The 17,997-nt window shown below is 47.0% G+C and overlaps 1 protein-coding gene across 1 annotated transcript in view; it reads right to left on the reverse strand.

Moving 5' to 3' along the window:
- The window catches only part of zfhx3b (zinc finger homeobox 3b), a 260,876-nt gene that overhangs the window by 207,814 nt on the left and 35,065 nt on the right, over window positions 1–17,997 (reverse strand). The window contains exon 3 of the mRNA XM_045689152.2: window positions 6,461–6,521. The gene's annotated coding sequence lies outside the window, so the exon portion shown is untranslated. The remainder of the gene's footprint in view (window positions 1–6,460; window positions 6,522–17,997) is intronic.

The following is a 17,997-nucleotide window of genomic DNA, read 5'->3' on the forward strand; positions in this document are numbered from 1 at the left end:
AACGTAAAGCCAAACTATCTTCTTATGCATCCTGACTAGCCAAAGACAATACCTCATGCACAGCAACACAGAGACTGAGATATACATTAGTGGGTGGGAACACCCAGCTTTGTCTCTAATGATCATTGCCTGCCATGATCCATTTAGCAGCTGCATTCACACATCATCACATGTCTGCAGTGATTGACATAATGGCGGCAGAGTGAGAACAAAATGTCTCCCAATAAAGGAGGGTGGGGGGCTGAGCAAGATAGGTTGCATCTACGATCCTGCTGAAATTAGCTCAGTGCTTTGTTTGGTTACGCTGCCTGAGCTGAAATTGATTTCTGTGTAACGCACTCTCTTACAGAGAGGGAGAGAAAGAGGGAGAGAGGGGGATAGGAGGGAAGAAACAAAGAAGGGGGATGTCAAAATGAAATTACAAGGAGAAAGACAGACGTAGGGAGGATAGAAAGGAGGAAGCAAATAAATCGATGGAGGATAGAACGTTACAGCAGTAAGATAGCATAGCATGCACTGTAGTGTGAGAGCTTAAAAGCCATCTGGCAATGGGCTGTAGAGGATCAGACTCACACCGCTCAGAGCTGACATCACGCTCTACCACAGGGAACATGACCAGGGATTACAGTTCATTACATCTAAAAACATGTTCTGGTAATGAATGGGATGTGGCTCGCCTTGCATGTGTTACAATAATTACTATGTTCCTCTCCAGTGTGTGAGACTCATCAGCCGTGTGTGTGTGAAAGAGAGAGATTGTGTGTGTGAGTGTTTATGAGTCTGCGCTTGTATACATTTGTGTGTAATGTGTGTGCGTGCTGTGCATATGTGTATATGAGAATGCATATGTGTTTGTGTGTGTGTTTGCGTATGTGTGTGTGAGCTGTTTGTTTATCCCAGTCCTGATGATAGGAACCAGTACTGTGGAGGAGACCCCAGGCTGTGTGGTACTCCTCTATTACTCCTCTGTTACTGCTCCCCTCCCTACCGCCACCAGTCAGGGGACAAGAAGCTGCTTCCTGACGCAGTTCATTAAAAACACAGCATTAATTAGACAGACATCTCTCACCACCTCTACCTCCACCCCCTCCACCCACCCCATTCTCCACAACAAGCCCGGCTGGAGCAGCTGTGTGGACCAGACTGTGTGGTTTGGGCCGGCGTCAGGGTCTGGAGCTGGAGCCAGAGAGGGAGGGGACAGGCCGAGCCACACACCCCAGAGGGAGGAGGTTGACTCTGGGTCACAGAGGCTGAGTTGGCTGGCTCTGATAGATGACAGCTGGAGACTGGCTGTGCTCTGGAGATAGTTACACCACACTCTGCTCATCTCTAACCTCTATGTAGAGCCGACTCATACATACCCTGAACCAGTGACACAGAGGTGGATTCCGGTCATAGTAGGCCATTGCGTATTTACAAGTTTCAGAGTAAAGAACATATGATTCTCAAAACATGTCTTAATAAGTCTGGTCCTCTAGTAAAAATCTGAGTCAGCCACATGTATCTGGGTCTGTGAGTGACATGGTCCTTCTGTAACATTCCCAAGCACCTGTACTGTCCCACTGTAGATACAGCAGCCTGCTGGAGTTGCTGCTGCTGGTAGTACTGCTCCCCTGTATTCCTCAGACAGTAGCAGTGACGAGCTGTGTGTGTTCCCTCAGATAGACTGTAGTGTGTGTGTGTGAGTCAGGAGGGAGAGGCAGAGGGAAGCCCAGGCTGTTCCAAGACTGATCTCTGGTCCCTTATGGCTGTATGACAGGGACACAGAGATCCCCATGGATAGCTGCTGCTTGCCTCCCTGCCTCCCTCCCTCCCTGCCTGCCTGCCTGCCTGCGTGCGGGTCCCCTCCTGTTTGCTCATACTGAGGTGGCAGAGGAGGGAAGAGAGGCGGGAGCAGGGGCCGTGGCTCCCCGTGCCGGGGATACCCAGGGGGAGTGTGGGGTTGTGAGGAGTGCTGAGGGGACACGTCAGCCAGGCCGATGCCAGTGTAGTGCCACGTGGGCCAGAAGGCGGGCACGGGGGCGGGTACAGCGGCGTGAGAGCCTCTCCCTGCCGAGGGAGGGCGAGGGAGGAAATTATACGACAGCGGATCGTTAAGAGACTGGCATTGACTGCGGCGTGCTAATTTATGCAAATTAAGGTCTGAGCCCATGCGAGAGGAAGGGGTGGGGAGGCGGGTGTTGCTGTTTGGCTGGTAGCCAGCATCTAGCAGTGAAAAGGTTAAACAGCCGAGCTGCGCTACATTGGAGGTTAAGAAAGTTCTGCTGTGTGAGCCGGGAGCGCCATGACATGCTGGGAACAATGACAAAGGCAAACGGAGCCCCGTCCACGCCAGCCTTCTTCCTGGCAAGGCGGGCAGACAGGCGACCAATCAGGGGGCACGCTGGCTCTCCCCTGCCCGATTGGCATGGCCCCCCGGCCCCCCTCCTCCCCTCCTCGCTGCTCCGCAGCTGCCCAGGATGATTTTGTAAACATTTTGCCAGCGGATCAATAGCCGTATTGATCAACCATTGTGAGAGTGATCCGTCTAAAACCCAGAGCAGCCTAGAGCTCAGAGATGGGAGGAGCGAGAGAGAGAGGCTGCGGAGAGGATGAAGAAAGGGAAAGAGAGAAAGAGAGGGAGAGAGAGAGAGGCTGCAGCCACAGAGAGTGGAAGAAGAGGTAGAGGGGAGAGAAGGGGATCTCAGAGAGAGAGGCAGACGGAGGCACATTTCGGACGGCGCAAGGCGAGCAAGAGAGGCCATTGGGATTGTGGAGAAATGCGTTGTAATCGTTTTCTCGTTAAGGGAGGGAAGGAGGGAGGGGCGACTAATGAGCCTGGCTCTAAGTATGCAGGGTAAGTGACAGATGGTGAGACAGTGAGAGAGATTCCCACACATAGGGTAACTGGTGCCTGCACTGGTTCGGCCTGGTGTCTGTGAAACCTACTGTGTGTGTCTGTGTGAGTGTAAGTGTATGCGCTTGTGTGTATGTGTGTGCGTGTTTGTGTGCGGGTGTGTGTGTGTCTGTGTGTGTGTGTGTGTGTGTGTGTGTGTGTGTGTGTGTGTGTGTGTGTGTGTGTGTGTGTGTGTGTGTGTGTGTGTGTGTGTGTGTGTGTGTGTGTGTGTGTGTGTGTGTGTGTGTGTGAGGTTGCAGGGGTATGGGGAGTGCAGTTGAGTTGTGTCGGCCTCGCTCTGAGAAAGCAATACGGCTTTATTTATCACTGATTGCTTTTTAATTTAAATCTTAACTTCTTCTCTCTAGGAAAATAAAACGCCTGGATGAGAAGAACCAGTAAATAGATTTGCAAATGTCTTCTCAATTTACCCAACAACGACTTGGGTCAGAGGAGGCCCAGAACATACAACAGTCATCAGTGACAACCAGGAGGCTTTTTATTGGAGCAGAAGGGAATTCCTTGATGGTAAAAGGCCAAACTAAAGGCCCATATCCATGGAATTGCATCTTAGAGATACAGACATCAGGACAGAGGAAGACTATGCTAAATGTAGGATGCCTCACTCAGCATGTTCAGATACTGTAACACTGACTTCAGTGATGCCAGGAAAAAGTCGACATCCTTGGAATGATGGACGTTGGACTATTGGTCGTCTGGTCATGGAATTGAAAGTCCTCACTAGGGTGGAGACGGTTTCCTTCTGGAATAATGAGCTATTTACCTTCTACATTAGATGGATAGTGATGGGGCTTGAATTCTGTTTTTTTTAAATCATTTTTTGTATTTTGGGGATATATCTATTTTTTGTGGTCAGGCATGAATCCAAAAGACATGCACATGACCAGTCTGATGCATTTTCAGCATTTTATGGAGGTGCTGGTCTGGACTGGCAGCACAATGGATGTACAGCACAACGCTCCAAGGCTAAGCACAGAGGAGGGCCAGTCACATGACCCAAAGGGAAATCAAGTTTTTATTGATTGATTTTAAAAGTGCTTTTTTTTGTCTCATGCATAGGAGTGGATGTTTGGGGACTGATTCACCATAATATTGCGGACAGACTTTGTATGATGCTGCCCTGAGACCTGGCCTACTCTGTGCAGGATAAATACTTGTCTTAGGCAGTACTGAATCCCTGATCTCAGACCAGTGGATATGACATGCACTCTGAATGCTGTCTTCCTGTGTTCCAGAAGGAGACTGGGGAAAAGACTGAACGTTGTGTGCTGCAGGAGACAGAAAAACCTGCATGGAGTTCTAGTTAGTTATTTGTAAAGTCAAACAGTCAAACTATAACAGATAACAAATACTGGAACTGTACACAATACACAACCTCCACAATAAGAAAACCTCCTATTTGTCCTTGCACTTTGAGCCTATTTGTTTCAAAACATCTCAAGGACATGTTGTGAATAATATGTCTATCAGTGCAACGTGTGCTAATGTGAGACTTTAAGACTTTAACAAGCTTTATACCCGTCAGAGTAAACAGGAACAATGGTAAAACATTCATTGCCAGAAATCTTATTAATTTGTTGACCGTGCCATATTAATTTGGTTTACTTGTCCGTGCTGAACTGTTTAGAAGATGAACTGTTTAGATGTTGAACTGTTTAGATGTTGAAGTTGAACTGTTTAGATGTTGAAGTTGAACTGTTTAGATGTTGAACTGTTTAGATGTTGAACTGTTTAGATGTTGAACTGTTTAGATGTTGAACTGTTTTAGATGTTGAACTGTTTAGATGTTGAACTGTTTAGATGAAGAACTGTTTAGAAGTTGAACTGTTTAGATGTTGAAGTTGAACTGTTTAGATGTTGAACTGTTTAGATGTTGAAGTTGAACTGTTTAGATGTTGAACTGTTTAGATGTTGAACTGTTTAGATGTTGAACTGTTTAGATGTTGAACTGTTTAGATGAAGAACTGTTTAGATGTTGAACTGTTTAGATGTTGAACTGTTTAGATGTTGAAGTTGAACTGTTTAGATGAAGAACTGTTTAGATGTTGAACTGTTTAGATGTTGAAGTTGAACTGTTTAGATGAAGAAACCATGGTGAGGCTTAATGTTGAGAGGGCACTTTCTATTCCCTGCTAGGTTTATTCTAAGGGGCATCAATGGCTGCTCACTAAGTGGAAATAATGAAGAACGTTCTCAATAATAAATAACAAGACCACAATCAGATAAGGCTGAATCATGCTGATTTTAATGTGGATATTACTGCCTTCACGGTCTCTGTTACATTTTAATGTGAGTACATATATTTTTATTTGATTGAAGTAATGTTTAATTTCACATAAAAATAGTTTTCTTTCTGTTTTAATCAACTATTTTATTCAAAGGCATGGACAATCCAGAATATTACAAGTCTACAGTACTGTCTTAAATCTTTGTAGATTTTGTTGTTGTTGTCATTTAGTTTGGTGTCTACCCACACAGCGTTTACATCAGATGTTAATCTGCAGGGGAGACATCAAATCTAAATTAGTATTCAATTAACAGGTCAGTCAACCCTACCTAATCAACCAATTAGACTGTTTTGTTGGAACAAAAGGCAACAAAACACAGTGGCCCCCTGGGAGAGGAGGAGAAACACAGTGCAGAATAGTGACAGCGTAAAAGAGGAGATTCTGCCAGAGAAACTGAATAAAGAGTGAGGGGAGGGGTGAAAGAGAGAAAGAGAAAAGAGGAGAAAGAGAGAGAGAGAGAGAGGGAGGAGGGAGCATGTCTAGAAGAACAGGGGAACAGGTCTGGGACATGTCTGCCTCTGTTGTTTGTGTGTAAGGCATGGAAATTAGTGATGAAGTGAAACAGAAAAGTATGTGTGTGTGATTTGGGGTGGTGAGAGGGTCGATATCAGAGCCTCTGGCAGGGTGTGTGAAGGAGAGACACAACTGGATTATGTCAGTGAAACCCTGGAGCAAGTGTCTCTCCTCTCCCCATTTCACACACTCTCTCTGGGATCTCCCTCACTGGGAGTGGTGGAGGGCTGCCCTCTCCAAGAACAACCAAAGGCCCAATCAAACCTTCCTAACCACTGCTGTGTCGTCCTAGACTCTACACAGCACTTCTGTTGTCCTCTTTACACTGACACTATATCTCATCTGCTTCAGAAATGAAAAAGCTCTCTCCTTAGAGAGTTTCCACGGTCAGAGACTTGGACCTAACCGCAGTACAACCACCATACATGAACGTTGTGCTGAAAAGGAGAGTATGAAGAAGCAGGAGGCAAGAACAGCAAGAGTTTCATTGTGTGTATTCTTGTGTGTTTGAGTGTGTAGATAGAGCAATACAATACTCACTTTATATTATAAACTAGATAAAAGTCAATAAAAACATCTGATTCAAGTAATGGATAAGAAATAACCTTAGCGGTAGAATAATGTTCCCCCCGAACTGTATATTGTCAGTAATTTATGGAGTCTACTGTGTAAATAGTAAATAGCTGTTTGTAGCCCCATTCAGTCAGTGAGTGTGATGTGTATTGGGAGTGTTGTGTTGAAGTGGAGGAGGCAGTCCACGTACCGTCAGGCCGCAGGAGATCAGAATGTTCAAACGCCTCCCTCCTTACAAAGTGGAACTGAACCTGAGACACACACACACACACACACACACACACACACACACACACACACACACACACACACACACACACACACACACACACACACACACACACACACACACACACACACACACACACACACACACACACACACACACACACACACACACACACACACACACACGGAAACAGAAAGAGAGAGAGCAGAATGTCAGTACTCAGTACCCTCACTCCAGGAGTCCTCCTCAGTCAGAGCCAGTGCAACCCGACAGCGGGGGGCAGGATGTCAGCTGACGGCAGAGAGTGAAGCATGCTCCAGGATACAGTCAGCAGGAGCAGCCTGGGAGAGAACACTCTGACTCTTTGTTCCCTTTTACCTACACTAGCTATCTTCCGTAGCCTCCATTTCCTCCTCAGCCCCATCCTGAGATCTGACAGGGAGATCCAGCACTGGCCAGAGGGGAGCAGGGGCCCAGAGAGGAGAGGAGGAGAGCGAGGAGAGAGAGAGAAGAGAGAGGAGAGGCAGAGAGGAGAGAGGAGAGAGGAGAGGAGAGGGAGGAGAGAGATAGGAGAGGAGAGGAACACCATTATTGTACCAGTAAACGCCAGAGCAACCCCATCTAATTGTGCCATTACTAATTCATGTTTATTAATGCAGTGATGTATGATGGCGCCTGGTGACAGATTGTGGCTGTCTGGCCCTGTTGTGGAGTGTGTGTAGTGTGAGGGAGGGAGGGACATGGGGAGCGGGTGCTGGGGGGTGGGGGGATATGTAGATGTGGCGTGTGTGGTGACAGTGCCAGGTTGTATGTGACACATTTGGTGATGACGGGGTGGGTGGTGGGCGCTAGGTTGAGTAATGATGGTGCTGATGTCTTCCCCTGGCTCTGTGCCAGGCCCCTGGTTCCCCAAAGCCACGGCCCCTAAGCCCCTCAGCACCCCCGGGCACACACACACACACACACACACACACACACACACACACACACACACACACACACACACACACACACACACACACACACACACACACACACACCACAGTTATGGTTTTCACTGCCACACAATTAGCAGCGCTGACGATTTGTTTTGTCGTGATAATCACCTCCGGGCTCTGACAAGCCCCACGCCGACCCCATCCCTCTGTCACTCAGTACCAGTGACTCAGCAGGAGAGCGTGAGGGAATGTGAGGAGGAGAGGAGGAGAGGAAGGGAAGCGAAATGCTGGAAAGGATTACAGGAGCACTCGCAGGACCCGGCTCTGTGGATCAGCACTTTTTAAGAGATCTTTGGGGGCCTGTTGGCTGAACGGTGTTCGCCTACCAGGAGGAAAGGCCAAACACAGCCCAGTTACACTTTTATAGAATGCTTTGTGGAAAAACCCCCTGACACACACCTTGGCGTGGCAGCTCGGTTTGTCATACGGCCCATGGGGCTCCGCTGCCCCTTCACATGACCAGAGCAACAACCTCAGAGGGCAGCCTCCTCAACAAGAACCGGCCACACCTACCAGCTGCACTGCTCTCTGGGAAATGAAGTTTAGTCGGTCACTGTGGTGTATTTTGGCATCAAAAAGCTATAAGACAACTACCTTTGAGAAATCTAACCACAGAGAAGGCAGTGAGACTACTAAAGAGGGATAGCAAAAAGTTGGTAAAGAATGTACCTAAAAACATGTTCATGTTTTAATCAAACGTTGTTCGCTCTCTGAGCAGAGTCCCTGCCTCAACTCTAATCCTTTATGAAATGTTCATAATATAACACCTCATATGAATGTGAGTAATGTCACATTTTTTTATATATATATTTTTTATACTTCTATTAAAATGGGCTTGTGACTTGAGGAGAATCAACACAAGGTGCATTGCAGATTACTTACCCAGAAAGAACACCACAGGAAATAGAACCACTTGATATTCCGTTTTTGGAAGGGAGCAGATTTAAAACAAGATGTTGTGATGTGATGGAGGAGCGCAAAGCCTCTATCTGTGAGCAAATTAAGGTCAAAGGCCAGTTCAAACCCACATGCATATCTTATACATATTCATAAATGAGGCCCATCAATCTCTGTAGGCTGCAGGGGCTGAGAGGAAATGTGCAGGCCCCAATAATAAAAACGGCGTACGCCTTTGATCACAATGAAAATGTGCTGACATCAGAGAGGCTTTATGGGCTGTATGATGTGTCTGATAGACCCTCTCTGATCATTACTGAAACACAGTGAACAGTAGCAACGTTATTCAACGATGCGCTAAAATGGTTACACTGTCCACAGGGGACGTTATAGAGATGAAATCGGGGGGGGGGGGGGGGGGGGGGGGCAGGCTTAACACCTGCTAAATTAAGGAGAGTTGAAATCACAGAGTACATTTTTTTTTATTGACTCTACCGGAGTCATCTTAAGCATCAACAGAGTGATACGATCCCTAGAGTTAGTGTTGATAACTGGAGTTGATTGGGACTGAGTACTTTTAACTCCATAAGTGTAAACAGAGACAGGGAGTTAAAATTATGGAGTATCCACAGATGTGCGAGGGGCGTCATTGTCATATTTCTCAGCATGCTCTGTTGTAGGTTGATTTTTAAAATGGTTTATTTTAATATCTGAGCTTTCACATGTACATTGATTGTTTTTGATCTGATGCAACACAACATGTAACATATATTTTCCTAAAATAATCTAATCTATTATTTTGAATGTAAGTTGTGGGTGATGTAAAATGATTGGACATCCTCCCTCTTAAATGGATATCAATTGAGCTTGGATGTCATATTGCAAGCCACCATAATATGACACAGTAAGAAATATGCAAATGCACTCTACACGTTTACACCGCAAATGGGACTATATAAACCCCCAAAATAGTGTTGAGTTTTCTCCATAGGCGTTGAATTAACTCTTGCGATTATATTGTGAGAGTAAACATTACTGTGAATAATTAACTCTAGAATACTGAACAACACTTCAGAGAGTTAAAAAGGTAACAGAGTTATTTTCAATTAATACTGTACAGAGTGAAATGCAAAATGCAACACTAAATTGAGCGTTTACAAAAATAATTCTGTTGCCAGAGTGTGTTTTATTCTTTTTAGACTGGGACCAAACGTTATCTGAGGCAGAGTTACATTTACTTCAATTAGAGTTATATTTACTCTGTCATTTTTACTGTGCCGGAGTGTGTGAGTGTGTGTGAGTGTATGCATGTGTGTGTACATGTTAAAGCTGTGTGTGTGTACATCAAATCAAATCAAATTTTATTAGTCACATGCGTTGAATACAACAGGTGTAGACCTTACAGTGAAATGCTTACTTACGAGCCCCTAACCAACAGCGCAGTTTAAAAATATATGGATAAGAATAGGAGATAAAAGTAAAAAGTAATTAAAGAAGAGCAGTAAAAAATAATATATACAGGGGGCTGCCGGTACAGAGTCAATGTGTGGGGGCACCGGTTAGTTGAGGTAGTATGTACATGTAGGTAGAGTTAATTAAAGTCACTATGCATAGATGACAACAGAGAGTGGCAGTGGTGGGGCGAGGGGGGGGGGCAATGTGAATAGTCTGGGTAGCCATTTGACTAGATGTTCAGGAGTCTTATGGCTTGGGGGTGGAAGCTGTTTGGAAGCCTCTTGCCGTGTGGTAGCAGAGAGAACAGTCTATGACTAGGGTGGCTGGAGTCTTTGACAACTTTCAGGGCCTTCCTCTGACACCGCCTGGTATAGAGGTCCTGGATGGCAGGAAGCTTGGCCCCAGGGATGTACTCGCACAACCCTCTGTAGTACCAGGCAGTGATGCAACCAGTCAGGATGCTCTTGATGGTGCAGCTGTAAAACCTTTTGAGGATCTGAGGACCCATGCCAAATATTTTCAGTCTCCTTAGGTTTTGTCTAGCCCACTTCACGACTGTCATGGTGTGCTTGGACCATGTTAGTTTATTGGTGATGTGGACACCAAGGAACTTGAAACTCTCAACCTGCTCTACTGCAGCCTTGTCGATGAGAATGGGGACTGGCTTCGGTACTCTTTTTCCTGTACAATCATCTCCTTTGTCTTGATCACGTTGAGGGAGAAGTTGTTGTCCTGGCACCACATCGCCAGGTCTCTGACCTCCTCCCTATACGCTGTCTCATTGTTGTCGTTGATCAGGCCTACCATTGTTGTGTCATCTGCAAATTTAATGATGGTGTTGGAGTCCTGCCTGGCCGTGCAGTCATGGAGTACAGGAGGGGGCTGAGCACGTGCCTCTGAGGGGCCCCTGTGTTGAGGATCAGCGTGGCGGATGTGTTGTTAGCTAACCTTACCACCTGGGGGTGGCCCGTCAGGAAGTCCAGGATCCAGTTTCAGAGGGAGGTGTTTAGTCCCAGGGTCCTTAGCTTATTGATGAGCTTTGAGGGCACTATGGTGTTGAACGCTGAGCTGTAGTCAATGAATAGCATTCTCACATAGGTGTTCCTTCTGTCTAAGTGGGAAAGGGCAGTGTGGAGTGCAATAGAGACTGCATCATCTGTGGATCTGTTGGGGCGGTATGCAAATTGGAGTGGGTCAAGGATTTCTGGGATGATGGTGTTGATGTGAGCCATGACCAGCCTTTCAAAGCACTTCATGGCTACAGACGTGAGTGCTACGGGTCGGTAGTCATTTAAGCAGGTTACCTTAGTGTTCTTGGGCACAGGCACTATGGTGGTCTGCTTAAAACATGTTGGTATTACAGACTCGGACGGGAGAGGTTGAAAATGTCAGTGAAGACACTTGCTAGTTGATCAGCGCATGCTCGCAGTACACGTCCTGGTAATCTGTCTGGCCCGGCGGCCTTGTGAATGTTGACCTGTCTAAATGTCTTACTCACATCGGCTGCGGAGCCCTTGATCACATAATCTTCCGATACAGCTGGTGCTCTCATGCATGTTTCAGTGTTATTTGCCTCGAAGCGAGCATAGCGGTAGTTTAGCTCGTCCGGTAGGCTCGTATCACGTGCATGCGTCTGTGCGTGTTTTTTTGTGCATATTGGTTGATGTCTCTCTTTTTGGCTAGTTGATGGGGTTGGGTAATGGGTATCTCTGTATCTGTATATGTCTGGAACAGTCAAGTGCATATGTCTGCCAGAATAGTGCATGTTCTTCAGTGAATTAGTTTTCTCCTTATTTTCATTAAATGAGCAGCTTGAATGTTCCCAATGTTAAGCACATATCTTGAAAGAAGACAAAAATAGTAATTATAATTCCTTGCTTTTAGTGGTCTCCACAGGCAACGTAGGCTATGCTGTATTTCCTGTAAACATTGGGAGGGAGAAGAATGAGAAGAAGAGAGGAAGAAGAAGAGAGGGAGAAGGAGAGAGGGAGAGAGGGAGAAGGACAGAGGAAGAAGGAGAAAGGGAGAAGAAGAGAAGGAGAAGAAGAGAAGAATAGAAGGAGAGAGGGAGAAGGAGAGAGGGAGACAGAGAGAGGGAGAAGGACAGAGGAAGAATGAGAAAGGGTGGAGAAGAGAAGGAGAAGAAGAGAAGGAGAAGAAGAGAAGGAGAAGAAGAGAGGGAGATAGAGAGAGGGAGAAGGAGAGAGGAAAAAGGAGAAAGGGAGGAGAAGAGGAGAAGAAGAGAAGGAGAAGAAGAGAGGGTGAAGGAAAGAAGGAGAAGAGAAGGAGAGAGGGAGAAGGAGAGGAGAAAATCCTCCTGGTAACAAAGCCATTATATGTGAATGAGGCTGATGGGGACTGGGCTGACATGACGCCATGCCGCTCTGTGTGATTGTGCTCTGCATGAGAGCATCCAGAACATTCCACACCCCTCAGCGCACACATAAACACACGCACACAGACACACACACACACACACACACACACCACACACACACACACACACACACACACACACACACACACACACACACACACACAAACCAAAAAATGAAACACTTAATGGCCAGCAGAAATATCAGTATCAGTATTCATTTACATTATTCAAAAAAATATGAGCTGATAACCAATCATTTCATATTCCCTTCCCCTATTTATTGTGACATTTTCCAGTGAAAATGGAACCTCAGTAATATGGGGGGTACTTCACATACGTATATAGCTTTTTTCAAACACTATGTCCTGCTCTCAGTGTATCCATGCAAGATGGAGGTGTTACTGCTCATGGTAATGCAGTGGCTCTAATGGCCTTGGAAATATTTAGCTTTTTCTGAAACGCCATAAAACAGCTGGAAATCGCAAGCTTCCATCCAACATATGTCAACAGCAGGATGTAGTTCCTAAATATATGAATACATGAATATTTCTATTTTTTTCCACCCACAATATGAGGCCAAAATGATCCATTATGATGCATATGGGTACAGAGAGAGACAGAGAGGTGCATGGGGTGAGGCTGCTTTAAATGTTATACTTCCATGATTGGTTCATTCTTTCCACTTCCTGTCCATTGTGCCAATGCAAACGCCATTGTCTGTGCTGTGGCTCTGTTCATGGCTCTGTTCGGCCCTCAGAAAGGCCGTCCCCTGGGAGCTCTGCATCTTTTATTAATCAGGGCCACTGCGCCACAGCCACAGTCCCGCTTATCTAATTTAGCAGCCCTACTGTCTCAGATGGAGAAGGGCTGGCCTGGGTGTGGGGAGAGGGGACTGGGTAGTGGGGTGCCTCTTTCAGCCCCTGGGGGGGGGGGGGATGAAGGAGGGGGGGCGACCTATCAGACACCTCGTCACCAAGCTTTCGGACTGAATCACAATAGAGCAAATTACCTTCTGCTGACAAGAAAAAATGAACCCGGCGCTGGTATGAAAAAAAATAGGACTGTCAGGGAGAGGTGACACATTGATTGCTTAGTATGCGCATCCTGGAGGCTGGGGTTCAGACCCTCCTCCCTATTTATATGTAGAAGAGGCGCAGCAGCGAGGGGAGATGAGAAATTGAAATGCCATGTTAGATTGGGGGGCCCCCCTCTCAAGCAAAGCTCCCCAGCCCAGCACAGCTCAGACCAGCCTCGGTCTGGTCCAGAGGATGTGTTCTGCAGAACAGCTACGCTCATACTACCCCACTACCATTACCACACACACTGAACTTTACAGGATCACAATGGAAACGACAAAAGGTGGTTTCTAGCATCACCAGCTACCTGAATGAGCTCTCACACACGTACACTAGGTTCCAACACAGATACATAAGACTCTCTAGTGAGGGCCTGTGTATCGTCACAAGACATGACACGACCTGGTCTCTAAGTTATTTTTTATTCCCTCTCTGGTTCCCTGTGTCTGTCCCCCCTCTGTCCCCTCTGCCCCCTCCTCTCTCATCTGTGTCATGGCTCAGATGAATCAGTGTCACCGGTGTTGAGAGCACTTACTGTCAACCCCAACGCCCCAGGCCACGCCACTGATGGACACAAACTATAAAATATCCCCCCCGGGGAGGCATTGCTCAACCACTGCCCCACAGCCCCGAGCTGGAGTGCTACTCTGGGTTTGTGCGCGCGTGTGTGTGTGTGTGTCAGAGAGTTTGTGTGTATGTGTGTTTTGACCATGTAAGTATGGTTTGTGTGTGCAGTCCTGTGTACAATAGTGTGAATTGGGGGAGAGGAAAGGTAGGGGGTGTATATCAAGCTATAAAAATATCCGTTTGTCATGTCAGAGGATAATGCTCACCCTGGTTTTAAGGCTCTTGTTTTACAGCCCCCTTTAGAGAGAGATTAGAAGAAATAAGAGGAGACTAGCCTGTCTGATCCATGCTGAGACTCCTCCACAGAACCAGCACCATGCTCCTCCCCTAGTCCCGCTCTCCTTCAGGATCCAGGCTCAGCCAGCCAGACAGTCCTGCTACTAGCCCTGCTCTGCTCTGGACCTCAGCGGATGGATGCTGGACATCCTGGCTGAAACACTATGTTTGTCTCCTGGCCTCTATAGTGCAGCAGAAGGTTGGCTGGCTATGCTATAGATGACAACTATCAATCATGGCGTCTTAGGACGCGGGTCATATCTGCTGTTAAGTAGTGTGGAAACCCCCCTGTGTGCTGGCCTGCTGGCTATGGGCTGGATGGAGAAGGGTGGGGGAGGGCTGTGAGGGGGCTGCAGGGCTGATGATGGAGGAGGTGGGGGGTGAGAGAGGGGTCTTTCCAGCCCCTGACTTCAAATCCCCAGCCTGCACGGGTCACTGGGCTGCTAACCCTCCTTTCAGATCTGCAAGGTTAAAAACCATGTCTCTCTCTGTCATTGAAGGAGAGTGTGCATATGAGTGGTGTGTGTGTGTGTGTGCGTGCGTGCGTGCGTGTGTGTGTGTGTGTGGGTTTGCATGATCCTGCACATTTCATATATAGAGGATATATACAATACACATAAGTAGATACACACACACACATCACACACCACACACACACACACACACACACACACACACACACACACACACACCACACACACACACACACACACACACACACACACACACACACACACACACACACCACACACACACACACACACACACACACACACACACACACACACACACAATTCAGTCCCACATTTTCTGCTATACATCCTGAGAGGAAATCCCCTATAGATACAGTCATCCTCTTGGAGAGCTAACTCAGCTCGCCGAAACCCCAAATATTGACTATTCATTTACGCTGTCAGCTTAAGCGGTCTGTCGCTGCTTGACTTATCTAATCAAGGAGCATTAGTAGGGCTCCTCCGAGATCCAAGGACGAGGGAATTAAGAGAGGGAAGGAAGGGACGAAGGGAGGAGAGGTAGCGAGGTGTAGCACCACAGTGAGCGTCAGGCAGGCCGGGGGAGGACGAGATGACCATAGGGCCTAACAGCTCCATTCTAACTGTACCTGTTACTTTACGGGTGGAGTGAGAGTCCTTGGGCATCTCAAGGAGGAGGAGCACAGGGTTGGAAATGGACAGAGTCAAATGCAGGTCACTGATTACAATTTCTCCTCCTTTTCGTTTGTCTTTGTGACGAGGTCAGGTGGAACTCAGACAAACACACAGCTCAACGTGGCTTAGCGGAACAGACGTGTGATCAGAACAGTTCTTCTGACAAAAGAAAGACGAAAACAAACAAATAAAACCAACAAATGCAGTAATGTTTAAATATATACTTTTTATTTATTTGTTAGCTCTATTAGCACTGTAGCTTCAGAGAAATACCCATTAGCCCTGAAAGTGTTAGTAAGTCTATGGTCCTCAATAGAGTATAAACATCTTAACTGTCATCCTATTGTCCTGGATTGAGTATCCTGTATGTGTTGGGAGAGGTACAACAGCTTCTTATAATTGAATGGTAACTTCAAATCCCGGGGCTCAATAACCTGAGTCATATTGTAGAACTAGATTCCATTTCTGATAGCGCTCTGAGCCAGCCAAGGTAAGATGGCGGCGGTTGCCTAAGCAACGGCTTGTGCCTCAGAAGGAAATAGCCACTCTGATTCTCAGATTTGGTTTGGTTTGTACAGTGCCATTTGATGAATGCTTGTTGCGTCAGACCAAAGCCTTTCCCTGTGGTTTCGGGAGGTGGATGGGTGGTGTGCGTAGTTCCTGTCCCTGTCGGAGGGTGCAGGGGACTGAGTGATGAAGGGGTGGAGGCCCTCGCTGTGACCCCTCCACCATTAACCCGACCCCTGCCACTATCACCCAGGTCCCCGGGCCTGTGTCCGCCGGGGCTGCCTAGGCGCCATAAAACTCATCTATAATTTCTGATGAGTGTAATGCCATCTCCACTTCATGATTATATGATATTCCTCACCTCAGCCACAGCCGATGAGGCCAGGGGGCCGCTGTCTTAATGAGGTGCCTCAGAGTTCAGGATGGGGGATGGAGAGATGAGAAGAAGGAGGAGGGAGGGATGGAGAGTTGAGGAGAAGGAGGAGGGAGGGATGGAGAGATGAGGAGAAGGAGGAGGGAGGGATGGAGAGATGAGGAGAAAGAGGAGGGAGGGATGGAGAGATGAGGAGAAAGAGGAGGGAGAGATGAGGAGAAAGAGGAGGGAGGGATGGAGAGATGAGGAGAAAGAGGAGGGAGGGATGGAGAGATGAGGAGAAAGAGGAGGGAGGGATGGAGAGATGAGGAGAAAGAGGAGGGAGGGATGGAGCGATGAGGAGAAAGAGGAGGGAGGGATGGAGAGATGAGGAGAAAGAGGAGGGAGGGATGGAGAGATGAGGAGAAGGAGGAGGGAGGGATGGAGAGATGAGGAGAAAGAGGAGGGAGGGATGGAGAGATGAGGAGAAAGAGGAGGGAGGGATGGAGAGATGAGGAGAAAGAGGAGGGAGAGATGAGGAGAAAGAGGAGGGAGGGATGGAGAGATGAGGAGAAAGAGGAGGGAGGGATGGAGAGATGAGGAGAAAGAGGAGGGAGGGATGGAGAGATGAGGAGAAAGAGGAGGGAGGGATGGAGAGATGAGGAGAAAGAGGAGGGAGGGATGGAGAGATGAGGAGAAAGAGGAGGGAGGGATGGAGAGATGAGGAGAAAGAGGAGGGAGGGATGGAGAGCTAGGGGAGCCTGTATGCACAGGTGAAAAACCAAGCGAGCCAAATTGCAGAATACCACATCAGGAGAATAATTTACCATTTGTTGCATTGTGAGACATTGTTGTCTGAGTTCCCTGTGATAATGTGGCTGCAAAATGTGTAAACATAATGTACCTCAAAAGCAGTGGGTGAGGAAGAGACCACAGGCCAGACAGAACAAGCCATTCCAACCACAGAGCCAAGCCCACATAACAGAGAGACCAGCCATTAAAGCCATGCTTAGGGATATAGCCGACCACTCCTTAATACACGCATGATCAGTGACCACTACAACATCTTGGTCCTGACGAGGACCACCTACGTTAGTCAGATTCCCTGAGTGACATTCCATCTCTAGTGCATAGCTGTGCTGACGATAGTTCCTCTGGATGATATGAATAAGCAAATAACAAAAATGTTCTAGTCGTTTAATCTCTGAACAGGGCAATTAGTTAGAATGTAGTTTGTGGGGCTTTTTTCTGTCCTTATTATTGTTACTGAAATGTCAGGCTCTTATTTAGCTATGGGATGAATAATAAATATGCTGTAATTACTGTCCTCAATGAGCTAACAGGCTGGATGTTTTAATGGTGGAGGAGGGAGACTGTTTCTTTCTTTATACCACCTTTCTCTCTCTCCTTTCTCTTTCTCCCTCTCTCTCTTTAATTGGATCTTGTAATTAGTTTCTCTGATGGATCTGGGAGGTCTGAGGCGTCCTCTGCAGCGTTCATTAGCGTCCATGGTGGAGAGGGCAGCTCTTTAAATGCTCTCCCTGTTTCTGTCCCTGCTCAGCCCAGCCCTGACAGACACAGACCAACACACTATGAGCTTAACATACTGTAGAGGAGGGAGAGGAGAGGAGAGGAGAAGAGAGGAGAGGAGAGGAGAAGAGAGGAGGGGAGATTGTCCCTTTCTGCCTATGTTTCAACTTCCTGCTATTATTTTTTTTTTCAAATGAGCATATGTGTGTCAGTTACTAAATGATTTTGTTTTAGAAC

Source organism: Salmo salar, chromosome 11 (assembly GCF_965601325.2).
Source record: "Salmo salar chromosome 11, fSalSal1, whole genome shotgun sequence".
In the NCBI taxonomy this organism is placed as follows: domain Eukaryota; kingdom Metazoa; phylum Chordata; class Actinopteri; order Salmoniformes; family Salmonidae; genus Salmo; species Salmo salar.